The 27,917-nt window shown below is 43.0% G+C and overlaps 1 protein-coding gene across 1 annotated transcript in view; it reads right to left on the reverse strand.

Annotated features, from left to right (window-relative positions):
• LOC126234941 (extracellular serine/threonine protein CG31145-like) overlaps positions 1-27,917 on the reverse strand; it is an 867,160-nt gene that overhangs the window by 170,178 nt on the left and 669,065 nt on the right. The window contains exon 3 of the mRNA XM_049943680.1: positions 19,437-19,512. The gene's annotated coding sequence lies outside the window, so the exon portion shown is untranslated. The remainder of the gene's footprint in view (positions 1-19,436; positions 19,513-27,917) is intronic.

The following is a 27,917-nucleotide window of genomic DNA, read 5'->3' on the forward strand; positions in this document are numbered from 1 at the left end:
ACTCTGTTCGAAAGGACATTTCTTCGCTCATCTATGAAATAAAAATTTGCTGCTGGTTAACAGTCGATACAGAGCTGCTCCTCCCTGTCTAACACGCTCATATCCTTCTAATCACGCAGTCCACAATCATGGATGGAACAGAAAATAGAGGAGTACCTTCCATTACGTTTCGTGAAGTGGCATGCTGAGGATAAATGCGGATATCGATGTGTAGGTACAGACTTCCTGAACATGTCCCACTGTGCGGTGTACAGCTAGAAAACTGCTTTGTTCACCTGTTGTAAACTGGGCTTATTCTTGGACACCTTAGATGTCACCTCACATTTCTGTTACTCCACAAAAAAATTGAAATGGCTCTGAGCACCATGGGACTTAACTTCTGAGGTCATCAGTCCTCTAGAACTTAGAACTACTTAAACCTAACTAACCTAAGGACATCACACACATCCATGCCCGAGGCAGGATTCGAACCTGCAACCGTAGCGGCCGCGCGTTTCCAGACTGAACCGCCTAGAACCGCTCGGCCACTCGGGCCGGCATGTTACTCCACAGATGATTAAACTTATTTATATCATTTATTTGCGTGCCTCAGCGACACAGATAGCCGTACCGTAGGTACAACCACAACGGAGGGGTATCTGTTGAGAGGCCAGACAAACGTGTGGTTCCTGAAGAGGGGCAGCAGCCTTTTCAGTAGTTGCAAGGGCAACAGTCTGGATGATTGACTGATCTGGCCTTGTAACAATAACCAAAACGGCCTTTCTGTGCTGGTACTGCGAACGGCTGAAAGCAAGGGAAAACTACGGCCGTAATTTTTCCCGAGGGCATGCAGCTTTACTGTATGATTAAATGATGATGGCGTCCTCTTGGGTAAAATATTCCGGAGGTAAAATAGTCCCCCATTCGGATCTCCGGGCGGGGACTACTCAAGAGGATGTTGTTATCAGGAGAAAGAAAACTGGCGTTCTACGGATCGGAGCGTGGAATGTCAGCTCCCTTAGTCGGGCAGGTAGGTTAGAAAATTTGAAAAGGGAAATGGATAGGTTAAAGTTAGATATAGTGGGAATTAGTGAAGTTCGGTAGCAGGAGGAACAAGACTTCTGGTCAGGTGACTACAGGGTTATAAACACAAATAGGGGTAATGCAGGAGTAGGTTTAATAATGAATAGGAAAATAGGAACGCGGGTAAGCTACTACAAACAGCTTAGTGAACGCATTATTGTGGCCAAGATAGATACGAAGCCCACACCTACTACAGTAGTACAAGTTCTATGCCAACTAGCTCTGCAGATGACGAAGAAATTGAAGAAATGTATGATGAAATAAAAGAAATTATTCAGATAGTGAAGGGAGACGAAAATTTAATAGTCATGGGTGACTGGAATTCGAGTGTAGGAAAAGGGAGAGAAGGAAACGTAGTAGGTGAATACGGATTGGGGCTAAGAAATGAAAGAGGAAGCCGCCTGGTAGAATTTTGCACAGAGCACAACTTAATCATAGCTAACACTTGGTTTAAGAATCATGATAGAAGGTTGTATACATGGAAGAACCCTGGAGATACTAAAAGGTATCAGATAGATTATATAATGGTAAGACAGAGGTTTAGGAACCAGGTTTTAAATTGTAAGACATTTCCAGGGGCAGATGTGGACTCTGACCACAATCTATTGGTTATGAACTGTAGATTAAAACTGAAGAAACTGCAAAAAGGTGGGAATTTAAGGAGATGGGACCTGGATAAACTGAAAGAACCAGAGGTTGTACAGAGTTTCAGGGAGAGCATAAGGGAAGAATTGACAGGAATGGAGGAAAGAAATACAGTAGAAGAAGAATGGGTATCTTTGAGAGATGAAGTAGTGAAGGCAGCAGAGGATCAAGTAGGTAAAAAGACAAGGGCTAGTAGAAATCCTTGGGTAACAGAAGAAATATTGAATTTAATTGATGAAAGGAGAAAATATAAAAATGCAGTAAATGAAGCAGGCAAAAAGGAATATAAACGTCTCAAAAATGAGATCGACAGGAAGTGCAAAATGGCTAAGCAGGGATGGCTAGAGGACAAATGTAAGGATGTAGAGGCTTATCTCACTTGGGGTAAGATAGATACAGCCTACAGGAAAATTAAAGAGACCTTTGGAGATAAGAGAACCACTTGTATGAACATCAAGAGCTCAGATGGAAACCCAGTTCTAAGCTAAGAAGCGAAAGCAGAAAGGTGGAAGGAGTATATAGAGGGTCTATACAAGGGCGATGTACTTGAGGACAATATTATGGAAATGGAAGAGGATGTAGATGAAGATGAAATGGGAGATACGATACTGCGTGAAGAGTTTGACAGAGCACTGAAAGACCTGAGTCGAAACAAGGCCCCCGGAGTAGACAACATTCCATTGGAACTACTGACGGCCTTGGGAGAGCCAGTCCTGACAAAACTCTACCATCTGGTGAGCAAGATGCATGAAACAGGCGAAATACCCTCAGACTTCAAGAAGAATATAATAATTCCAATCCCAAAGAAAGAAGGTGTTGACAGATTTGAGAATTACCGAACAATCAGTTTAATAAGCCACAGCTGCAAAATACTAACACGAATTCTTTACAGACGAATGGAAAAACTAGTAGAAGCCGACCTCGGGGAAGATCAGTTTGGATTCCGTAGAAATACTGGAACACGTGAGGCAATACTGACCTTACGACTTATCTTAGAAGAAAGATTAAGGAAAGGCAAACCTACGTTTCTAGCATTTGTAGACTTAGAGAAAGCAAAATGTTGACTGGAATACTCTCTTTCAAATTCTAAAAGTGGCAGGGGTAAAATACAGGGAGCGAAAGGCTATTTAAATTTGTACAGAAACCAGATGGCAGTTATAAGAGTCGAGGGACATGAAAGGGAAGCAGTGGTTGGGAAGGGAGTAAGACAGGATTGTAGCCTCTCCCCGATGTTATTCAATTTGTATATTGAGCAAGCAGTAAAGGAAACAAAAGAAAAATTCGGAGTAGGTATTAAAATCCATGGAGAAGAAATAAAAACTTTGAGGTTCGCCGATGACATTGTAATTCTGTCAGAGACAGCAAAGGACTTGGAAGAGCAGTTGAACGGAATGGATGGTGTCTTGAAGGGAGGATATAAGATGTCAACAAAAGCAAAACGAGGATAATGGAATGTAGTCGAATTAAGTCGGGTGATGTTGAGGGTATTAGATTAGGAAATGAGACACTTAAAGTAGTAAAGGAGTTTTGCTATTTGGGGAGCGAAATAACTGATGATGGTCGAAGTAGAGAGGATATAAAATGTAGACTGGCAATGGCAAGGAAAGCGTTTCTGAAGAAGAGAAATTTGCTAACATCGAGTATAGATTTAAGTGTCAGGAAGTCTTTTCTGAAAGTATTTGTATGGAGTGTAGCCATGTATGGAAGTGAAACATGGACGATAAATAGTTTGGACAAGAAGAGAATAGAAGCTTTCGAAATGTGGTGCTACAGAAGAATGCAGAAGATTAGATGGGTAGATCACATAACTAATGAGGAGGTGCTGAATAGGATTGGGGAGAAGAGGAGTTTGTGGCACAACTTGACCAGAAGAAGGGATCGGTTGGTAGGACATGTTCTGAGGCATCAAGGGATCACCAATTTAGTATCGGAGGGCAGCGTGGAGGGTAAAAATCGTAGGGGGAGACCAGGAGATGCATACACTAAGCAGATTCAGAAGGATGTAGGTTGCAGTAGGTACTGGGAGATGAAGAAGCTTGCACAGGATAGAGTAGCATGGAGAGCTGCATCAAACCAGTCTCAGGACTGAAGACCACAACAACAACAACAACATATTATTTATATGTAAAGGGGTATCTAAATTTGCCCCCGATGCAGCTGTACGTCTACATCTAGTGGTCCGTACAGGCGTCCGTTCATGCCTTTCATGTAATGCCAGTTATGCGCCATATTTGCCTTGGCGCCGGTTTTAGGCAGCACCAGTTTGCCATGCACAGTATACTTTAATCGCAGCGGCACGCGAACTGTTTACCAACTTAGTCATATCGGAAAAATCTCTCCGTTCTCACATTACAACAACGAGTAAACTATATCCGAGTCTCCCTGACACGCCCTACGTGCCATCCACTGCTAGTGCTGTCACCTGTCGTCTGTAAGTGATTATTACTTGTTGACGTCTAACATAGCAGTGGCCTCATTAATGTGACTGGACCGTGTAGCACTGCCGTAAAGAAAAAAACTTACTGAGAAGAGTATTACGCTCCTCCGACTATAACGTGAAACGCACATGTTCTATTGCTTCCTTTCTGCAGTTTGTGCGGGATGATCACGTGATTACTGAGTGTGACACAGATGGACGCACCTGACTGAAGTGACGCTAACTCAGTTGTGTATCGGACGGTAGGAGAGAAAGGTTTGACGACGGGTGTTGTGGGAATGTGCGAAAAAATGATAAAACTAACGTTTCTGATTGAGTATCAGAGGTACCGGAAAGACGAGAGCATTGAAAGTAAAATAATGAAACAACTATAGCTGACAAAGTATATTATATGACTAACCCAAGTTGTTCAATCGGCTCTAGTCCTAAAGATTAACATTTCGCACCGACAGTCACTATCAGTCTACTTATTTCTGAGTGTCGTGACACCATGAGCCAAGCCTCTCCATTCAGGACGGTTACCAGCTTTTCTTAGAGCCTGATGGAGAGGTACAGCAGAGATCTTCATATTACCTATCCACTTGCTCACTGCTCTTCCCCTCGGTCTCGTGTCGTCGATCTTTCCTTCCACGATTATTTTCTCTCAATTTTCTCCATTTCCAATAAGGCAAAATAATTGGAGAATTTTTTGGCTGACACTAGAAGAAAGGTGACTGCAGATACTGAGTAACTCAATGATGGACACATTTGGTCTCCTTTCACTTCATTTTCGCACAGCGTTCTGCGTCAGTATCAAAGCTGAAATTCATCGATAAGCTACTTATTTCTCTTTAACAAAAAGGCCTTTTGCAGTTAGATTAGATCATACAAAAAGTGCACTCGGTAGGCAAACAAAGGATCATTAACAGACAGTTATTGCACTACAGTGCAAACATTCAAAAGTGGTGTAAGTAATTAGCTATCGCATGACTGACAATTAACAATGCGTAAAATTCACGCAGTAAGAGGGTACACGTCCCACCATACACCTGCTGCATTACACTGCGTTTTGTTCTGCACATGCAGAGGAATTACATAGTCGAATGGTCAGGCGGCATAACTCACGTAGATACACATCCAATAGCGTTTGAGGATTGTTAGAAATTCCTGGTCCTCTTGGTATGTATCACAAAAAATATACGATTTTGTTCTTTTGGTGTATACCGTTGTGAGTTTGTATTCTAATGTTTCTGTAATTGATTTATCCATTGCTCTCTGCAGATATCTTGACTAAGTACTGAAATGTCTGTACGTAATTTATTTTCCTTTTAGTAAAACAGCAGTGGAATATTGCTCGAGGATGTTGATGAACTCTGACCTAATTTTCTTCGTCAAGGAGGCAGCCACGGTCAACTTTCTTTGGAGGACTAGAGGGACGCTTACTTACACCTAAGGATGCCGTTGACTGCCGCTGAAAGAAGCGAATAGGCGGCTTTCAATTTAGAGTAAATGTCCTCCAAAGTTTTTAATTAACAGCCGTACCAGAGAGGCCAAGCGTTCGTCTCTGGCACTCCTTTAATTTATTTGCGTTTATAATAAACAGGAAATCTCTTTAATTTATTTGGAGTTAACGCTAGCGCTGGCAAAAGCGGACTGTATAATTTCCACCGGCCTACTGAGGAATTCTGTCTGTTTCAGTTATCTGAAATACGTTTCCATTAACGGCGGCAGTGGGCCGCAAATTGTGTCTGCAGGGACCAACACTCAGTCAGTGCGGGGCAAAGAGCGAAAATTCTTACAGCTCTCGAACTCTGCCGTTATTTTCCTTGCAGTCAAGCAGCCCAGGACTAATAAATAAATAAAAACTGAAAATAATCATTTGGATTAACTATATGCTTTAAAATTATACATCTTCTTCTGCATTGTGTATTTAACATGCTAAGCTGTTAGTTTGTTACAGTGATTAGAATAATTTTGTATACTTTGAATGTGGTTCAAATGGCTCTGAGCACTATGGGACTCAACTGCTGTGGTCATCAGTCCCCTAGAACTTAGAACTACTTAAACCTAACTAACCTAAGGATATCACACACATCCATGCCCGAGGCAGGATTCGAACCTGCGACCGTAGGAGTCGCACGGTTCCGGACTGCGCGCCTAGAACCGCGAGACCACCGCGGCCGGCATACTTTGAATAGCTTGTGTTACACCAGTGTCATCTATGGAACCAACACACTGACAGCCATATATACCTTGACGTCCAAGATAAAAGTGGCCCCGAGACAATAATTCACTGAAGAGCCAAAGAAAGTGGTACATCTGCCTAATATAGTACAGGGACCCCGAGAGAACGCAGAAGTGCCGCACCACGACGTGGAATGGACTCGATTAATGTCTGAAGTAGTGCTGGAGGGAACTGACACCATGGATCCTGCAGGAATCCGTAACAGTGCTAGGGGGTGGAGATCTCTTCTGAACTGCACAGTGTTAGGCATCCCAGGTATGCTCAATAATGTTAATGTTTGGGGAGTTTCGTGATCGGTGGAAGTGTTTAAACTCACAAGAGTGATCCTGGTGCCACTCTGTAGCAATTCTGGACGTTTGGGGCGTCGCACTGTCCTGCTGGATTTGCCAAAGTCCTTCGGAATGCACAATGGACATGAATGGATGCAGGTGATCAGACAGGACGCTTACATATTTGTCAACTGTAGTAGTCGTATCTAGACGTGTCACAGGTCCCATATTTCTCCAACTGCACACGCCCCACACCATTACAGAGCCTCCACCAGCTTGAACAGTCTGCTGCTGACATGCAGAGTCCATGGATTCGTGAGGTTGTCTCCATGACCGTACGCGTCCATCCGCTCAATATAATTTGAAACGAGACTCTTCCGACAAGGCAACACGTTTCAGTCACCAATAGTCCAATGTCAGTGTTGACGGACCCAGGCGAGGAGTAAAGCTAAGTGTAGTGCAGTCATCAAGGGTACACGAGTGGACCTTTGTCTCCGAAAGCCGATATCGATGATTTTTCGTTGAATGGTTCTCAAGCTGATGTATGTTGATGTCCCAGAATTGAAATATGCAGCAATTTGCGGAAGGGTTGCACTTCTGTCACGTTGAACGATTCTCTTCAGTCGTCGCTGGTCCCGTTCTTGCAGAATCTTTTTTTCGGCCGCAGCGATGTCGGAGATCTGATGTTTTACCGGATTCCTGATACTCACGGTACACTCGTTAAATGGCTGGCCCACTTCATCGCTACCTCAGTTATGCTGTGTCCCATCGCTTGTGCGCAGACTATAATACCACGTTCAAATTCACTTAAATCTTGATAACCTGCCATTGTAGCAACAGTAACCGATCTAACAACTGCGTCAGGCACTTGTCGTCTTATACAGGCGTCCCCGACCGTAAGGCCGCGCTCTGCCTGTTTTCATATCTCTGTATTTGAATACACGTGCCTGTACCAGTTTCTTTCGCGCTTCGGTGTACTTTAGTTAAATAAGTCAGAGAACGACGAAAAGACGCTCACAGCACTTCCTAGCAAACAACAGGAGTTCTGACAATTAACCTCGCCCGTCAGCTGAACTCGGTTTTCAAATGTTCCTCTACAAATGAAAATCCAGGGGTCTAGCCTCTATTTAAAATTTCACCTGTAAAATGGTAATTGAAATAGACATTATTGCTAGTGGCGGTGAGAAAAGCAGAAGTTGCAGAAGCTAAGTTAATTTCCAGTCGCCGATAGAATACCTATCGGATGGTACACCGAATTTAGAGTTGAGCTAGCACTTTTTTAAATTCTAACCTACCTAGATCCGTCGAACAAAAAACCTTGCCCAGTCTTTGGACCCGCAGGTGACACCCGTCGACAACAAGGGTAGCAGAGAAGATCTTTGACACCCATTTGTTGTACACTCTTAGAATATATTCTGGTCTCACACGTAATGAGGTACAGTACTTACAGTAAACGCTGAGGAAATTCCCATAACAAAATTGTACTATATAGAAAACTGAGAAGGATATTTAAGGACTGAATATGTGCGCTGTACATATTAAATTTCTTTTATACCGGAATGTAGGTATCAGTGTTACACCTGAGTAATGCAAAATATTTAATCAAATTTTCATTCACACAGGCAAGGGTCCAAGACTTTCAGAACCTGCTGTTCCTCAACTGCCAGTTCACATGCACATGCACACATGTGTAGTAAAAAGGTTATGTACTTGGAAAAGTGTTATGTACCACAATATGTTCATGACGTTGTTATGTATTGGTCCCTGTATGTCATATACTGTATCTCGAAGATTATGACCTCCCCCATGCCAACCGGCGATTTCCTAAAAGCATCTGACAGAATCATCTACATCTACATCTACATCTATACTCCGCGAGCCACCTTACGGTGTGTGGCGGAGGGTACTTATTGTACCACTATCTGATCCCCCCTTCCCTGTTCCATTCACGAATTGTGCGTGGGAAGAACGACTGCTTGTAAGTCTCCGTATTTGCTCTAATTTCTCGGATCTTTTCGTTGTGATCATTACGCGAGATATATGTGGGCGGTAGTAATATGTTGCCCATCTCTTCCCGGAATGTGCTCTCTCGTAATTTCGATAATAAACCTCTCCGTATTGCGTAACGCCTTTCTTGAAGTGTCTGCCACTGGAGCTTGTTCAGCATCTCTGTAACGCTCTCGCGCTGACTAAATGTCCCCATGACGAATCGCGCTGCTTTTCGCTGGATCATGTCTATCTCTTCTATTAATCCAACCTGGTAAGGGTCCCATACTGATGAGCAATACTCAAGAATCGGACGAACAAGCGTTTTGTAAGCTACTTCTTTCGTCGATGAGTCACATTTTCTTAGAATTCTTCCTATGAATCTCAACCTGGCGCCTGCTTTTCCCACTATTTGTTTTATGTGATCATTCCACTTCAGATCGCTCCGGATAGTAACTCCTAAGTATTTTACGGTCGTTACCGCTTCCAATGATTTACCACCTATGGCATAATCGTACTGGAATGGATTTCTGCCCCTATGTATGCGCATTATATTACATTTATCTACATTTAGGGAAAGCTGCCAGCTGTCGCACCATTCATTAATCCTCTGCAGGTCTTCCTGGAGTACGTACGAGTCTTCTGATGTTGCTACTTTCTTGTAGACAACCGTGTCATCTGCAAATAGCCTCACGGAGCTACCGATGTTGTCAACTAAGTCATTTATGTATATTGTAAACAATAAAGGTCCTATCACGCTTCCTTGCGGTACTCCCGATATTACCTCTACATCTGCAGATTTTGAACCGTTAAGAATGACATGTTGTGTTCTTTCTTCTAGGAAATCCTGAATCCAATCACAAACCTGGTCCGATATTCCGTAAGCACGTATTTTTTTCACTAAACGTAAGTGCGGAACCGTATCAAATGCCTTCCTGAAGTCCAGGAATACGGCATCAATCTGCTCGCCAGTGTCTACGGCACTGTGAATTTCTTGGGCAAATAGGGCGAGCTGGGTTTCACATGATCTCTGTTTGCGGAATCCATGTTGGTTATGATGAAGGAGATTTGTATTATCTAAGAACGTCATAATACGAGAACACAAAACATGTTCCATTATTCTACAACAGATTGACGTAAGTGAAATAGGCCTATAATTATTCGCATCTGATTTATGACCCTTCTTGAAAATGGGAACGACCTGTGCTTTCTTCCAGTCGCTAGGTACTTTACGTTCTTCCAGAGATCTACGATAAATTGCTGATAGAAAGGGGGCAAGTTCTTTAGCATAATCACTGTAGAATCTTAAGGGTATCTCGTCTGGTCCGGATGCTTTTCCGCTACTAAGTGATAGCAGTTGTTTTTCAATTCCGATATCGTTTATTTCAATATTTTCCATTTTGGCGTCCGTGCGACGGCTGAAGTCAGGGACCGTGTTAAGATTTTCCGCAGTGAAACAGTTTCGGAACACTGAATTCAGTATTTCTGCCTTTCTTCGGTCGTCCTCTGTTTCGGTGCCATCGTGGTCAACGAGTGACTGAATAGGGGATTTAGATCCGCTTACCGATTTTACATATGACCAAAACTTTTTAGGGTTCTTGTTTAGATTGTTTGCCAATGTTTTATGTTCGAATTCGTTGAATGCTTCTCTCATTGCTCTCTTTACGCTCTTTTTCGCTTCGTTCAGCTTTTCCTTATCAGCTATGATTCGACTACTCTTAAACCTATGGTGAAGCTTTCTTTGTTTCCGTAGTACCTTTCGTACATGATTGTTATACCACGGTGGATCTTTCCCCTCGCTTTGGACCTTAGTCGGTACGAACTTATCTAAGGCGTACTGGACGATGTTTCTGAATTTTTTCCATTTTTGTTCCACATCCTCTTCCTCAGAAATGAACGTTTGATGGTGGTCACTCAGATATTCTGCGATTTGTGCCCTATCACTCTTGTTAAGCAAATAGATTTTCCTTCCTTTCTTGGCATTTCTTATTACACTTGTAGTCATTGATGCAACCACTGACTTATGATCACTGATACCCTCTTCTACATTCACGGAGTCGAAAAGTTCCGGTCTATTTGTTGCTATGAGGTCTAAAACGTTAGCTTCACGAGTTGGTTCTCTAACTATCTGCTCGAAGTAATTCTCGGACAAGGCAGTCAGGATAATGTCACAGAGTCTCTGTCCCTGGCTCCAGTTCTGATTGTGTGACTATCCCATTCTATACCTGGTAGATTGAAGTCTCCCCCTATTACAATAGTATGATCACGAAACTTCTTCACGACGTTCTGCAGGTTCTCTCTGAGGCGCTCAACTACTACGGTTGCTGATGCAGGTGGCCTATAGAAGCATCCGACTATCATATCTGACCCACCTTTGATACTTAACTTAACCCAGATTATTTCACATTCGCATTCGCTAATAACTTCACTCGTATTGTCAAAAGTACGATCGTATGGGGAATCAAGCAAAATTTGTGATTGAAATTATGAATTTTTGATAAGGAGGACGCAGCAAGTTATCTTGTAGGGGGAGTTATCGAAAGATGTAGAAGTAACTCCGGGTGTGCCTCACGACTGTGTGTTGGGACCCTTGCTGTTCAAGTTTTATATTAATGACCTTGCAGACAGCGTTAATAGCATCCTCAGACGTCTCGCAGAAGATGCAGTTAAGTGTAAGGAAGTTGTTCCTGAAATAAGCTGTACAAATATCCAGTCAGAACTTGATACGATTTCAAAGTGATGTAAAGACTGGCAGTCTACTTTACATCTACATTTACATCTACATAGTTACTCTGAAATTTACACTTAAGTGCCTGGCAGAGGTTTCATCGAACCATTTTCATACTACTTCTCTACCATTCCCCTCTCGTATGGCGCGTGGGAAAAGGAACACCTAAATCTTTCCGTCCGAGCTCTGATTTCTCTTACTTTATTATGACGATCGTTTCTCCCTTCGTAGGTGGGTGTCAATAAAATATTTTCGCATCCGGAAGAGAAAGTTGGCGATTGAAATTTCGTAAATAGATCTCGCCGCAAAGAGAACCGCCTTTGTTTCAGTGACTGCCACCCCAACCCGCGTATCATATCAGTGACACTCTCACCCCTATTGCGTGATAACGCGAAACGAGCTGCCCTTCTTTGCACTTTTTCGATGTCCTCCGTCAATCCTACCTGGTAAGGATCCCATACCGCGCAGCAATATTCCAGCAGAGGACGAACACGTTTAATGTAGACTGTCTCTTTAGTGGGATTGTCGCATCTTCAAAGTGTTCCGCCAACAAAGCGCAGTCTTTGTTTCACCTTCTCCACAATATTATCTATGTGGTCTTTCCAATTTAAGTTGCTTGTAGTTGTAATTCCTAGGTATTTAGTCGAATTTACAGCCCTTAGATTTGTGCAATTTATCGTATGCTCAAAATTTATCGGATTTCGTTTAGTACCCATGTGGATGACCTCGAACTTTTCTTTGTTTAGTGCCAATTGCCACTTTTCGCACCATACAGAAAGTCTCTCTAGATCATTTTGCAATTGGAATTGATCGTCTGATGATTTTAATAGACGGTAAATTTCAGCGTCATCTGCAAACAATCTAAGGGCGCTGCTCAGATTATCATCTAGATCATTTATGTAAATCAGGAACAGCAGAGGCCCTGTGACACTACCTTGCAGAACGCCAGATATCACTTCTGTTCTACTTGATAATTTACCGTCTATCACTACGAACTGTGACCTCTTTGAGAGAAAATCACGAATCCAGTCACACAACTGAGACGATACTCCATATGCACGCAATTTGATTAATAGTCGCTTGTGAGGAACGGTATCAAAAGCCTTTAAGTGTTCATCAATGTAAAACCATGCACCTCACTAAACAAAAAAAAAAAAAAAAACAAAAAAAAAAAAGTGGCATCCTATGACGGCAGAACCAGCGGGTCAAAGTTCGGATCGGTTAAGTCATACAAGTAACTGGGTGTAATACTCTGTAGATTATGAAATGAAACGATCGAATACGCTCAGTCGTAGGTGTACCTGATCACAGACATATGTTAATTAGAGGAACATTAGGGAAACACAATCAGCTTGCAAAGGAGATTGCTTACAAATTTGTGTGACCCATCCTAACGTAGTGCTCAGGTGTGTGGGACGAGTGCCGAAGAGGAGCAACAGAGGATAATGAGCATATACACAGACGCACTGCACAAATGCTCACAGATTTGTTTCATCCGTAGGAGGTTATTACAAAGATGCTGTAAAAAGTAAACTGACTCTTGAAGATAGAAGCATTTTATCTCAAGAAAGCCTACAAAGTGTCAAGAGCCGGCTTTAAGTAACGACACTAGTAATATACAGGACGCCCGAGCAGTGTCTAACCATTTCTGGCACGACGCTAATTTTTGTCTCTTTATTGCAGGTAATCTGAGGGATTTTTACCACAGAATACTTAGTCACCATCCTCAAACTGGAGACTAAATGGAGTGTCCTTAACTGAGATTGAAGAACTGGTTCGTCGACTTCACCGAAACCCCAAGAACAACAACCATGAGAGGTTTGGTCGACAAGTTCCAGTCAACTGAGAATGTTTGTGACGAGAAACGTCGTGGAAGTCGCCAACGTCGCAGATAACTGTGGAGACTAGATAGTAGGGTATCGAGCTTTCCAAAAGTGTCGATACGTCATCTCAGCTGGGAACACGGCATCCCAAAGTCCACTGTGCAGCAAACCTTGCGTTTCGTACTCGAGAAGAAGACGCATCACATGCACGTTCTCCATCATTTTGAACCTGAGGACTATTCGGCACGCATGGCCGTGTGCCACAACGTATTCGGGGCAGTACAGAATGAACGTATGTTGGTATACGTACTGTTCAGTGATGAAGCTATCTTTCAAATCTGTGGCCTCGTCGATTGTTACAAGAGAAGAATGTGCGCTGATGAACGATCACATATCATCATGGATTTGGAACTTGTCACTCAGTCCATCAACGAGATGTTCCCAAGACGATGGATTGGACGACCTTCACGACGGTTCTATGCAGCACGCTCGGCCGCTATAACACACGTGCACTTATTTGCGTGCGGCCACATCAAGAGTCAGGTGTACAACGTGAAGATTACGGATTTGCAGCACCTGCGCGAACGTATCTCGGCAGCGGTGCGTACAATTACCCAAGAAATGTTCCAGCGTATATTCAGGTGGACCGAGGACAGATGGAAACTCTGCTTGTATATGGAGGCCATATTGAGTGGCGGTGATTTCATTGAATTACGGTGTTTCTTTCATGTTGTATTCTTTCACGCTGTGAACATTTCATTTGAACTAAAGTGCTCTTTCCCAGTACTACAACCCCTTACATATCGCTCCCACAGGGATCGTGAGGACAAGATAAGATTAATTATAGCTCGCAAGGAGTCATTTAGACAGTCATTTTTCTCGCTCCACATACCTGAATGGAACAGGAAGAAGTCCTACTACTTGGTACAATGGGAAGTATACTGTGCCATGCACTTCAGAGTGGTTTGCTGAGTATGAATGTAGAAATCTACGTAATAGTAAGATGGGGCATAGTGAAATCATATCCACAAAAACATCGTTTCCACTATGTCAACTGCACTGAAGTTCGTCAGTCGGCGCAAGCTATGTTGGGTCGCGTAGCCAACTGACATCTTCCAGAATGAGATTTTCACTCTGCAGCGGAGTGTGCGCTGATTTGAAACTTCCTGGCAGATTAAAACTGTGAGCCCGACCGAGACTCGAACTCGGGACCTTTGCCTTTCACGGGCAAGTGCTCCCGAGTTCTAGTCTCGGTCGGGCACACAGTTTTAATCTGCCAGGAAGTTTCAACTAACATCTTGTCCGCAGTATGATAATCCACAGTGTTTGTGCTAGGGTATATTCTCCGCTACATTTTTGAAAGACGTCGGTCTTCCAATTGGTTTGATGCTGTCATCCGTCTTCTCCCTTACTGTGCAAATATTTCATCCTTGTGCCTCTGTTACACCCAAGATCGTGTTATATATTCTGACGTTTTCCTTCCCCAGCTATTATTCGCTGCTACTGCTCTTCTCTTCGATAAGTTAACTATTCCAGAAATACGTAGCAAATGGCAAATATTCTGTCTTTCGTCTGGGAATGATCTTCCACAGACCTCTTTCGTAACTTATAGTAGAACCTCTTCATTTAATTTCTTGTCTGTACACTTAATTCTCAACATTTATTCGACACCACCACATTCTTCTCTGAATTTTCAGTAGGCCACGATTCACTTCCATACAGTGCTGTGCTACAGTGTATACTTTCAGCATTCCCAGTTTCTGTACGTATGACACCACTAGCGCTCTTATATTGAACAAATGGCTCAAATGGTTCAAATGGCTCTGAGCACTATGGGACTCAACTGCTGAGGTCATTAGTCCCCTAGAACTTAGAACTAGTTAAACCTAACTAACCTAAGGACATCACAAACATCCATGCCCGAGGCAGGATTCGAACCTGCGACGGTAGCGGTCTTGCGGTTCCAGACTGCAGCGCCTTTAACCGCACGGCCACTTCGACCGGCTATTGAACAAATGTCAGCAGCTTTTGGTCTAGTGGAGCAGGCACTGTAGCTCAGCGTGTTCGATCAGAGGGCTGACTGCCCTTTGTAATAAAAGAAATAAAAAAAAACTGAATGAAATATTCAGCGATCAACTTGAACAGGGGTCATGTAACGTCAGGCCAGGCCAAATGCTTGGAACAATAACGATCAAAATGAAGGAAAGAAAGGAAAGAAAAAAGACGTTAACGTAGCTGCTTCTAAATTGCAGTGTCCTAGTTTCGATTCCCGGCTATTTCTGAGATTTTATCAGGTGTTTCCCTAATCATTTCAACCCATCCTCATCGCTAAGGCGTGCAAGTCGCCGAAGTGGTATCAAATAGACTTGCACCGGACGGTCGAACAACTCCAGACGAGGCCTCCCGGCCAATCATAATGCCATACCATCATTTCGTTGTATTGAATAAATATAATTTCGCCTGTTTTAGTCTACTTCCCTGACTTTCGTCAGCCATGTTGTGCATCTAGGTGAATCCTGTCACTTTTTCTACTACTGTGTCGTGCCTAATTTCGTTATTGAGCGCGTTGTTATTCTCTTTTATACTACTATTCATCATCTACGTCTTTGCTGAACGCATTTTGTATATCATTTCACACAACTGCAATCCACTGACCTCATTCCAATTGATTTCATTAGTCCCTTTTCATATGGTTTCTCTCGGATTCGATGTCTACATTCATCTATGTTTCCATATAACGCCAAGTTTTCTTTGAATGTCGCAATATAAATATAATTTTGTTGTTCATTTCGGAAGTGTGTCTCTTAGTTTCGTGAGGTTACAACAGTATGATAGCTAAGATGTTAACATAAAATGACGTCTAGTTAGATGTAACTGAGAATGAAGTGCCTAATCTTGTAAAGTGAGGTAAATGCATGTCTTAAGTTATCAGCTTTAGACACACGGCAAAACACTCGTTTCCTTACGTACAGCTGCTTGTCGAACAATTTTATTCCTGAGTCATTACCAGTTCCACAAGCAAACTGAAGTTAGGTCTTTACCTTCGAAGTATTAGCACACCAGTACCTCCTGACAGCGGAAAGTCTGACTATTACCGACCGCATTTACCCTCAATTTTGAAACCATTAAGGACACTGATTCAAATATCAATCTCAATCACGGTGACTTGTAGCTTACTAAAAGTGTAGCGCTACTTCCCAGTAACCTTTCTAAATGGACTCTATACACAATCTGAATTTATGCAGTGAATAGTAATTCTCCTATAAGGTATAGATTTGTCCACTATACATATTTGTTGAGGTCTACGATTGTATTATGAAATTATATACAAATACTAATTGATGTGTAAGTAGCAGTTACGCATATGAACGTGGTAGTATGCTACCGAAACGCATTTTGCCATTAAAAATGGGCTAACAAGCCTGACTGAAACTGAAAAATTGTTATTTTATACAATTGTATTGAAAGTGACAAGTCTGGTGACGCATAACGCACCATGTATAAGGTGTGTTCCAAAGAAACAGGGTAAAAATTTTGTACGTTCTACTGTGATGAATGAAAACACTGCTAACAGTTGGTAAAATATTGTTTTAACTGACGACACTACCGGCTACATGGCTTGCAGCCACAGCTTCAGGTACAACAACAAATAGTACGTTAAACCATTGTAGGTGAACCTATGATTACAAATCCTCTACTTGAGCTAGTGTAGACGGAAAACAATTTGACGCACGGGTGCCCAATGTAATAGGTATGATGTTCAGACTGTGCGTTGCAGGATTTCCGTTGTTAGTAATGTTAGTGTCGTGAGTTGCTGCTAGGCGCCCGTACTGTTACGGCGATGTAGGATTCAAACACAAGCAAAGGTGTGCCTTACAGTTACAGGCAGTTAGCAAAGAAAGCAAGGGTTTACTTGTAAAGCTGTTTTATCAAACAGGCACAATGGTGCTGCGGCTCTTCGCAAGTGTCGACGCATTAAAGTATTACGGAGAGGTACTCTTTGGAGTAGGATTTAAAATCAGTGGAGAAGAAATAAAAACGTCACAACGTTTGCCGATGACATTGTAATTCTGTCAGAGACGGCAAAGGACTTGGAAGAGCAGTTGAACGGAATGGACAGTGTCTTGGAAGGAGGATGTAAGAGGAACATAAGCAAAACGAGGATAATGGAATGTAGTCGAATTAAATCAGGTGATGCTGAGAGAATTAGATTAGGAAATGAGACACTTAAAGTAGAGCCGCGCGGGATTAGCCGAGCGGTCTGAGGCGCTGCAGTCATGGAGGTTCGAGTCCTCTCTCGGGCATGGGTGTGTGTGTTTGTCCTTAGGATAATTTAGGTTAAGTAGTGCGTAAGCTTAGGAACTGATGACCTTAGCAGTTAAGTCCCGTAAGATTTCACACACAATTGAACATTTTTGAACTTAAAGTAGTAGATGAGTTTTGTTATTTGAGCAGCAAAATAACTGATGACGTACGAAGTACAGAGGATATAAAATGTAGACTGGCAGTGGCAAGGAAACCGTTCCTGTAGAAGAGAAATTTATTAACATGGTGTATAGATTTAAGAGTCAGGAAGTCCTTTCTGAAAGTATTTGTGTGGAGTGTATGCATGTATGGATGTGAAAGATGCATGATAAATGGTTTAGACAAGAAAGGAATAGAAACTTTCGAAATCTGGTGTTACAGGAGAATGCTGATCACGTAACTAATAAGGAGGTACTGAAAAGAATTCGGGAGACGAGGAGTTTGTGGCACAACTTGACTCGATGAAGGGATCGTTTGGTAGGACACGTTCTGAGGGATCACGGGATCACCAGTTTAGTATTGGAGTGAAGCGTGGAGGGTAAAAATCGTAGAGGGAAATCAAGACATGTATACACTAAGCAGATTCAGAAGGGTGTCGGTTGCAGTAGTTACACGGGGATGAAGAAGCTTGCACAGGACAGAGTAGCATGGAAGGCTGCATCATACCAGTCTCTGGACTGAAGACTACCACAACAACAACAACTACTACTACTCTTTCCGCACTGGGGTCGAAGAACATGATTCGGAAGTTTGAGTTAAATGGCGACTTGGGAATTGCTCCTGCGAGAGGTCGGCGGCCAACTGCGCCCAAATTGTTGAAGAGGTTACTGTTGCCAAGGCTGAGAATGCTGGACGCAATGCGCAGTTTTCAAGAAGTGCAGGGGTTGTGTCACGGCAGCTGAACATTCCACGGTCCACTCTTCGGAAAGTGCTGCGAACAGTTGTGAAACGGTATCTCTAGTGCGATTGCAGGATGTCATGCATGCAGATGGTCGTCACATTGGGCCATGTTTGTTACCTGGAACCTAAACATGTTACGCAATTAACAAATGTTATCATCTGATATGGAAATCAAATTGTGTTACTTCGTTATTTCTCTTCCGTATGCCCTTACAAATCATTTCACAAAGTCTCGGTATCCCACGACCCCTCGTTTTTCATGGGGAAAATTTAATCATAACCTCCTTGTACATGCGGTTGAAGCATGCATGGCAGTTTTGACTCATATCATTTTTACACATGACTTTTTCCAGTGCAGCAGAATGTGAGATAGATCTTGTATAGATCATATCTTCAGCCCTTTGTTTTTAATCTCTTATTGTATTGCAGTAGATAGTAATGTTTTTCTGTTACTTCTAATGCAGATTCGGAAGTGCGTATTCTGTACCTGAAACTGGTAATTCCGTTAAAAAAGCGTCAAATTCTGTCCAATAAATTGTACTGAGCGTCGTATTTTCCTGTCACTCTTTCCCTGTTCCTGTTTCCTCGTTGCGGAGATTATCGACGGAAGTGACTAGAAACCATCTGGAGGCAGTGTGCGAAAAGGCAGCGCTGCACATATTCGAGTGGAGTGGTCGTGTCTCTGTATTTTTTCTGAATGTGTTTGGACTGCTACAACGCTTTTGATTATTGACTTTGGAATATTGAGAAGTTTGATATTGTCTGGCGGGTCGCAGCGAGGACGGCGAACCTATTTAGACCGATTTTACAAGTGCAGTAGCAGCGCAGAAAATTAAACCACCTCCACCAATGGACGTTCTCGGCATAACCATCGGAGCAGTACATAGCGCAATTTGGCTGGTTCGCCACACATCGCCACTCTACGGAAGCTCCGATGCACGGACGAAAGGAACGTTTCAAACAGAAGCAAGAACGATTATTCGCTTCGGCTGTACAGGCATCCAGTATCGAAGGAAGAAAACGAGAAACTAGAAACGAGGCAAGTGCCAGTGCTTACCTCTTAAACTGGTTTATCAGCCTATCCTATGTCCTTGCAGGAAAGCACAGTAAATCATGAACTGTCCTGCCCCGGCCTGAAACAAAGAAGAATAAGTCAAAAGGTGCTAAAAATCTGACCGACTCGTAAATTTTCGTTACTTTACTGGCACAGTTAGCACACATTGTATGCTCGTACAAAAATAGTGATTAACTTTCACATAAATCATCTAAACCCCAGCGTTCCGGTAACGACGGGAAGTGATGACAAAGAGGTGGTCATAACACTACTAGAGTTACAGCCAGCGAAACACACAAAACGGTCGATCACGTCTGGCCTAAGATACACCGTAAACAGAGTGTTCCCGTGATTGCAGTACAGAATTTCACTGATGGTGGAGAGGGGCAGTGGTATCAAGCTGGCATAGGAAACCCTGGTCCACGGATGGCAGAACTGCAAGTGAAAATAAGAATATTTCGCTTACACTCTTGGACTACTGATGGTAGCCGCGCTGGTAGCCCGCTGTCCAGGGCGCCTTGCCATGGTTCTGGCGGCTCCCCCCGTCGGAGGTTCGAGTCCTCCCTCGGGCATGGGTGTGTGTGTGTTGTCCTTAGCATAAGTTAGTTAGTAAGGAAAGGCAAACCTACGTTTCTAGCATTTTTTAGACTTAGAGAAAGGCTTTGACAGTGTTGACTGAAATACTCTCTTTCGAATTCTGAAGGTGGCAGGGGTAAAATACAGGGAGCGAAAGGCTATTTACAATTTGTACAGAAAGCAGATGGCAGTTATAAGAGTCGAGGGGCATGAAAGGGAAGCAGTGGTTGGGAAGGGAGTGAGACAGGGTTGTAGCCTATCCCCGATGTTTTTCAGTCTGTACATTGAGCAAGCAGTAAAGGAAACAAAAGAAAAATTTGGAGTAGGAATTAAAATCCATGGAGAATAAATTAAAACTTTGATAGCAGCTGACGGAATGGACAGTGTCTTGAAAGGAGGATATGAGATGAACATCAACAAAAACAAAACGAGGATAATGGAATGTAGTAGAATAAAATGGGGTGATGTTGAGGGTATTAGATTAGGAAATGAGACGCTGAAAGTAGTAAATGAGTTTTGCTATTTGGGGGAGCAAAATAACTGATGATGGTCGAAGTAGAGAGGATATAAAATGTAGACTGGCAATGGCAATTAAGTCGTTTCTGAAGAAGAGAAATTTGTTAACATCGAGTATAGATGGCGTGCACCCATGTATGGAAGTGAAACGTGGACAATAAATAGTTTAGACAAAAAGAGAATATAAGCTTTCGAAATGTGGTGCTACAGTCCTGAGACTGGTTTGATGCTACCATATCCTGTGCAAGCTTCTTCATCTCAGAGAACCTACTGCAATCTACATCCTTCTGAAGCTGTTTAGTGTATTCATCTCTTGGTCTCCCTCTAAGATTTTTACCCTCCACGCTGCCCGCAATACTAAATTGGCGATCCCTTGATGCCTCAGAACATGTCCTACCAACCGATCCCTTCTTCTAATCATGTTGTGCCACAAACGCCTCTTCTCCCCAGTTCCATTCAATACCTCCTTATTAGTTATTTGATCTACCAATCTATCTTCAGCATTCTTCTGTAGCATCACATTTCGTTTCGAAAGCTTCTTTTCTCTTCTTTTCCAAACTATTTATCGTAAATGTTTCACTTCCATACATGGCTACACTCCATGCAAATACTTTCATAAATGACTTCCTGACACTTAAATCTATACTGGATGTTAACAAGTTTCTCTTCTTTAGAAACGCTTTCCTTGCCATTACCAGTCTACATCGTTAATATTCTGAAATTACTTAGTTCAGGAGTTCCTCAAAGATCATTTAGATGGCGTGGGAAGTCTTTCCAAGAAGCAACTCGGAACCTCGCTTTTCATAAACAAATTGCTTCTGAAATTCTTTAGGTCAGCTCAAACCAGACGCAGGTGTTCATACGCAAAATTGCATGAATCTGACCAGATTCTATTAGAGGCATTTTACTTCCATTAGGTGCTCTGTTTTGCCCGCATCTCGTGGTCGTGCGGTAGCGTTCTCGCTTCCTACGCCCGGGTTCCCGGGTTCGATTCCCGGCGGGGTCAGGGATTTTCTCTGCCTCGTAATGGCTGGGTGTTGTGTGCTGTCCTTAGGTTAGTTAGGTTTAAGTAGTTCTAAGTTCTAGGGGACTTATGACCACAGCAGTTGAGTCCCATAGTGCTCAGAGCCATTTGAACCATTTTTGCTCTGTTTTGGACTACAGACAGTTAATTTCATTTCCGCCAAACAAACCACAAAATTACAAAACAATTGAAGGACTGAGATTCGAAACTTTCCACGTGAAATGTTTTCACAAAACGCATTTTCAGCGCTGTTGCGTTCTCGATGCTCACAAGGGAACCTCCCCATCGCACCCCCCTCAGATTTAGTTATAAGATGGCGCAGTGGATAGGCCTTGAAAAACTGAACACAGATCTATCGAGAAAACAGGAAGAAGTTGTGTGGAACTATGAAAAAAATAAGCAAAATAAACAAAATGAGTAGTCCACGTGGAAGATATGCAACATCAAGGAGAGTGCGACATCAGGAACGCCTTGGTCCCGTGGTTAGCGTTAGCAGCTGTGGAACGAAAGGTCCTGGGTTCAGGTCTGCCCTTGAGTGAAGAATTTAATTTTTTATTTTCAGACAATTATTATCTGTCACCAGTGTCGTATAGAATATATCAGACGTGTTTTCCTGTGGAGGAATCGGTTGACCTATTACCTTGCGATCAAATGTTTTCGGTTCTCATTGGAGAGGCACGTCCTTTTGTATACTAATCGCACCGTTTTGCGGTGCGGTCGCAAAACACAGACAATAAACTTACTACAGTGAACAGAGACGTCAATGAACGAACGGACAGATCATAACTTTGCGAAAATAAAGAAATTAAAATTATCACTCGAGGGAAGACTTGAACGAAGGACCTCTCGTTCCGCAGGTACTCACGCTGACAACGGGACCAAAGAGCTTCTAGGCTCACGCTCTCCTTGATGTTGCCTATCTTGCACATGGATACTCAGTGTGTATGTTTTGCTTATTTTTTTCGTAGTTCCACGTAACTTCTTCCTATTTTCTCGATAAATCTGTGTTCAGTTTTTCAAGGCCTATCCACTGTGCCAACTTATAACTAAATCTGAGGGGGGTGCGATGGGGAGGTTCCCTTGTCAGTTGCATGTCCATTGACTTGTTCCAAGTGCCACATCACATGGAACATGTTTCAGATCTTCATTAGTGGATGGCGCATGTTGTTTGTGCGAAGAAGTGCTGCAGCGCTTCAGGTGCTATGCCTCGAGGCTCCTCCATTTAGCCTGGCGTGATCTGAAGGTATAGCAGAAAAGTTTTTAGTGGGTGGGCACTGCTTTTTGCGCTACGTCAGCGATTTTGCAGTTTTAGAGATACGAAGAATTGTAAGCAAGGCCTTTGTTACGCAAAATTTACGCGAGACTGGTGAGTCAGTTAAAGCTATGAAACGATTCCATGTACGACGGATATTCAATAATAAACGAAACACATTTTTTTTCTGAAAGTAGGTTGGTTTTATTCAGGATGCCAATACACCATATTGTTCCCCACTCTTTCAGCTATAAGACCCTAGTTTTCAACCTAATCTTCGTTCAATGCGACGGCCTTACGCCGCCTTACAGTAACGGCCTGTAAGCCAGTATATACGAATCCACGGGTGGATGTCGGAGCCAACGTCTTGCTGCATCAATAACTTCCCAATCATCCACGTACTGCTTCTCGTGGAGTGCGTCCTTCATTGGGCCAAACAAACGGAAGTCGAAAGATGCGGTATCCAGGCTGTAGGGAGAAGGTGGAAGAACAGGCCAATGAACTTTTGTGACCTTCTCTCGGGCGCCCAGACGGGTGTGAGATCTTGAGTTCTCATGGAGAAGGAGAAGTTAGTTTGAAACTTCCTGGCAGATTAAAACTGTGTGCCCGACCGAGACTCGAACTCGGGACCTTTGCCTTTCGCGGGCAAGTGCTCTACCAACTGAGCTACCGAAGCACGACTCACGCCCGGTACTCACAGCTTTACTTCTGCCAGTACCTCGTCTCCTACCTTCCAAACTTTACAGAAGCTCTCCTGCGAACCTTGCAGAACTAGCACTCCTGAAAGAAAGGATATCCTTTCTTTCAGGAGTGCTCGTCTGGAGACAGAAATTAGCAAAAGAATACAACAGAGTAGTACATTTTACCAATGTGTGAGGGGCTTGGTGTGGGGAAGGGTAGTGCCAATGAGGTGCAAGCTGGTGCTATACAAGACTTACTTCAGACCCATACTAATTTACGGCTCAGAGACTTGGACTATGACTGGAAGAGAGAAGAGAAGTATACAATCCAGTGAAATGAAGTTTCTGAGAAGTATGATAGGGTAGACGAGGAGAGACGGAGTGAAAAAATGAAGATGTTAGGAAGGAAATTGGAGTGGAGAAGCTGACTGAGAAAATAGAAAAGAATAGATTAAAATGGTTTGGGCATGTAAAGAGGATGGGAGAGGGAAGAATACCAAGAAGAATGATGGAGTTCAAGATTGAGGGCAAGAGGCCGAGACGAAGACCGAGAACAAGATGGATCGATATAATAAAGATGAGTTTAAGGAGGAGAATTCTGCTATGGAACCAAATTGTGGAAGAAGAATGGTGGAAAGACAGAGCAAAGTGGCGAAGTACCATTGATACCCCAACCTGACCAGGTGTTGGATAGAGGGGAAACGAAGATAATGATGAGCACATTACACTTCATAGTTGATTTTGGCACCATGAGGGAGAACATCAAACAGAATAACCCCTTCAGAGTCCCAGTAGACGGTCGCCATGACTTTACGGGCTGGGGGTGCGGCATTAATGCTTTTCTTCGCAGAAGATGTAGTGTGGCGCTACGCCATGGATTGCCGTTTAGTCTACGATTCGAAGTGATGTACCCATGTTTCATCGCCTGTGACGATGTTCGATAAAAATTGTCACTATCAGCCTCGTAACGCGCAAGCAATTCCACAGAGATGGTCCTTGGTTGCTCTTTAGGGTCTTCTGGTAGTTGGTGAGGAACCCAGCGGGAACACACCTTTGAGTATTTCAACTGGTGGGCGAGTGTGTTAGCGCTACCAACAGAGACGTCCGTCTATGCACTGAGGCGTTTGTTTCTGATCCGTCGATCACCTCGATTGTGCCCGTAAGTTTCAGCGCTTCAGGAGTCACTGTTGTGTGTGGCATGCCGACGTGCGGACAGATTTGCACGACCTTGTTGTGAAGACGACAGATGCCTCGCCCAACGACTCGCCATGGTTTTGTTCACTGCCAGGTCATCGTAGACATTCTGCTAGCACCTATGAATATCTGCGATGCTCTGATTTTCCGGCCAAAGAAACTCAACGACAGTTATCTACTTGGAGCGTACCTCCGTTACAGAATCCATTTTGACGGCTGTACATAGCGCCGCCATTTATCGCATCTATTGAAACTATAGGGGCTGAAGTGAAAACATCCCACGATGTCCCACTACAAATTCCAGATTTTTTAAACCGAAACTGTCCGACGGACAAATATGTTGCATTAATCATTAAACGCCCTTCGTAGTAGCAATTCATACAACTGACTTCTGCGATTTTAAAGATGCCGCTGAAACACTGTTATCAATGCAAACGTCTTAGAACTCTAGCTATTACCGATGGCTCTCTTACTCATCCATCTCAAATAGCTATATAAATATTCTTACTTTGAAAAGGAAGACTGGAGGAATGCCACTATATTCAAAAGAGGAAAGACCGTGATAAGTGTATGCTATGCCGTATTTCATCTGAAACAGTAGCCATATTTATCAGTTACTAAACAGGACCGGTTGACGATGCTGCCATTTCTTCCTCAACAGCACAGGGGATTTTACAGTAGACTTTCTTACACCATTCCATTATTGGGATAAAATGTCGGAAAGATTTTTTTCTTAAATATCACATTGTCATTCTCTCGTAAAAAATGAAAAGAAATAAGAAATGCTTTTTGTTAATTACAGTTCCCTTCGTTAAAGTATTAATGCTTTATTTCTGTACTTGTGTTCGTAGTGCCTCTATATTAATGGCACTTGAAATAAAATCTTTTTGGTAGCTACAAGCATTCAATTTCCTGATATGACACAAAGATTTTAACGAATTTTTTATTTTTTAATTTGTCCCACTATTTTTTGCAGTGATGAAGTGGGTAGCATAACTGTGATATCAGAATCCTTCTCAAATTTTTACATACTAATATGTTGTGTACGAAAGGAGACACATTGCTTTCTGATTCTCCTGACATGTGTGAGATTTAGCTCTTAGAACCTTCTCCATTTGCACTCTGCAATTAAGGTCTCTGACGGCAGTGCGTAAGTGCATGTTATTCAGTGACCCATAGGCAGCCTTGCATCAAAGTATCTCACAGTAAGAAGTCACTCCCCTAACGTTATGTAAAGGTTTCAATGTGTGTGTTCAAATATGTTCTATTCCTGATTCTTGTCTCATCAGTCACCAACATTTGTATCTCTCATCTAATGCCCTCTTTTCCCACACTAGAAAACATACCCGTTCACCTACAAAATTCCCTTCTGAAATCATTCCACTATCATCTCAAGCTACGTTTCTAAGTATGTTGTTACTGCAGACTTTGTCTCTTTCTGTCTCCAGTTTGTCATATGTCTTCGACAAGCGCCTTTATTCACAAAATATTCGCCTCTCTATACCCAGTCAAAACAATCTGGGTGTCCATCTGCCGCATCTGGCCAGAAATGACGTTTCGAGACTATGGTATATATACCTCTACCATCAACGACAGTATACTATCCACTTAGTTTCGCGGGAGGTGATGATGTTTCGTAAGGATAGTTTTCGGAGAGAGTGCTATCTTACAGCAGCTGTATCGCTGGTACCGTTTTCCTATTTTGTCTGAAGTAGACTCAGTAGTCGTTTATCGTTTCCTAGACGCCATGCAAAATATATCTGTTAGATATACAGGCTGTTACAAAAAGGTACGGCCAAACTTTCAGGAAACATTCCTCACACACAAAGAAATAAAATATGTTATGTGGACATGTGTCCGGAAACGCTTACTTTCCATGTTAGAGCTCATTTTATTACTTCTCTTCAAATCACATTAATCATGGAATGCAAACACACAGCAACAGAACGTCCCTGCGTGACTTCAAACACTTTGTTACAGGAAATGTTCAAAATGTCCTCCGTTAGCGAAGATACATGCATCCACCCTCCGTCGCATGGAATCCCTGATGCGCTGATGCAGCCCTGGAGAATGGCGTATTGTATTACAATAGGGGCACGAAGAGTCTCTACATTTGGTACTGGGGTTGGGTAGACAAGAGCTTTCAAATGCCCCCATAAATGAAAGTCAAGAGAGTTGAGGTCAGGAGAGCGTGGATGCCATGAAATTGGTCCGCCTCTACCAATCCATCGGTCACCTAATCGGTTGTTGAGAAGCGTACGAACACTTCGACTGAAATGTACAGGAGGTCCATCGTGCATGAACCACATGTTGTGTCGTACTTGTAAAGGCACATGTTCTAGCAGCACAGGTAGAGTATCCCGTATGAAATCATGATAACGTGCTCCAATGAGCGTAGGTGGAAGAACATGGGGCCCAATCAAGACATCACCAACAATGCCTGCCCAAACGTTCACAGAAAATCTGTGTTGATGACGTGATTGCACAATTGCGTGCGGATTCTCGTCAGCCCACACATGTTGATTGTGAAAATTTACAATTTGATCACGTTGGAATTAAGCCTCATCCGTAAAGAGAACATTTGCACTGAAATGAGGATTGACACATTGTTGGATGAACCATTCGCAGAAGTGTACCCGTGGAGGCCAATCAGCTGCTGATAGTGCCTGTACGTAAACAATTGGTTCTCCCGTAGCACTCTCCATACAGTGACGTGGTCAACGTTACCTTGTACAGCAGCAACTTCTCTGACGCTGACATTAGGGTTATCGTCAATTGCTCGAAGAATTGCCTCGTCCATCGCAGGTGTCCTAGTCGTTCTAGGTCTTCCCCAGTCGCGAGTCATAGGCTGGAATGTTCCGTGCTCCCTAAGACGCCGATCAATTGCTTCGAACGTCTTCCTGTCGGGACACCTTCGTTCTGGAAATGCTGGTACATTAATAACCGGGGTAATGTTGAATGCAAGCACGCAAACGTGTACGCTTTAAGTTGTACAGGTACCGGATGTCAGTTTGTAGCATCGATTCCATGCCTGCTGCACTTGGTCGGTCAATGCAGAGTCGGTTAATGCTGGACGTGGATGACGTTGGATTCGTCCTCCGATGATGGGCCAGATGTGCTCTATTGCAGACAGATCTGGTGATCGAGCAGGTCAAGGAAACATGTTGTCACCCTGGAGGGCATATTGGGTCACAACTGCAGTATGTGGACGAACATTATATTGTTGGAAAGCACTCCTGGAG

Source organism: Schistocerca nitens, chromosome 2 (assembly GCF_023898315.1).
Source record: "Schistocerca nitens isolate TAMUIC-IGC-003100 chromosome 2, iqSchNite1.1, whole genome shotgun sequence".
In the NCBI taxonomy this organism is placed as follows: domain Eukaryota; kingdom Metazoa; phylum Arthropoda; class Insecta; order Orthoptera; family Acrididae; genus Schistocerca; species Schistocerca nitens.